The following is a 1,069-nucleotide window of genomic DNA, read 5'->3' on the forward strand; positions in this document are numbered from 1 at the left end:
AACCTTAAACCATACAAATGTTACAAGTTTCTGTGAACTACATGAACTATACAAGTTATATAATAAGTCCTTCACACTAACATAAATAATCAATCACAACAGCACATCTTAACCCCCCTCTATCCTGACATGGTCCAGCCCAATCCTTACTGAAACACATCACAGGCAATTGTTAGGCATTCAATCAAACCTCAACAATAGAACTCCACATTATTGCACAAGCATTTACCCAGGTGGAACCCGTTGGCTGAGTGGCCATCTCAGCTAAACAGGAAACGGTATTCAACAATAAAATCATGACTGCAAAATACAACTGTGCAAGTTAATAAAGTGCCAATATGCATTATTCCACCCTGATTGGCTAAGATGGTAATATGGCGGCCTCCCGTTAATTCGGCCGCCTGTTAGTCCGACTCGCCTCATTACTAACCCTATCCGGGCTATCCCTAACCCTAACCACACACGTAGTCAGAGTAATGGGATGTCGGAATTATAGTCCCCGCGATTGGCTTCCAAGGTCTGCAGGATTGTTCCGTTTTGAACAAAATGCCTCAAATCATGAATTTGAACGTCAAAAGGCTACAAGAACAAATAGCACCCTTTTCACATTGGCCTATTATAGAGCCCCCAGGAGGCCACAATACAATAACCTACAGTAGGCCCGTCCTATACCTACCTGACCTGGTGGAGACCTGTGCTCAGAGGAGCACCTTTTCTGTCTTGTGCCAATATAGGCTCCATGTTATGCTCTAATAATCTTGCTCTGTTTTACTAACCTGCTTTACATGTGCTCTGCTGTGAGTCATGTGATACTATGTGTTTTACTGATTGCTGTGATTTGTTGTCTTGCTAGTCTGGCCCACATGCACGTTTCCTATAGGCTAGCTAGCCCGTTACGTTTAATTACTGGTGTCATTCATTATGATCAGCTGTGGCCACAATCCTTAAAAAATACCAAAAGCCTTAAATGGCGCAATTACCATATTGACAATAGATTACCATGACCCATCCTTTTCTCCCTAGCTGGAAATAAAAACGTCTGGGTTTCCGAGGCTATCCATTGAGAGTT

Source organism: Protomyctophum bolini (genome assembly GCF_963924005.1).
Source record: "Protomyctophum bolini genome assembly, chromosome: 8".
Classification (NCBI taxonomy): domain Eukaryota; kingdom Metazoa; phylum Chordata; class Actinopteri; order Myctophiformes; family Myctophidae; genus Protomyctophum; species Protomyctophum bolini.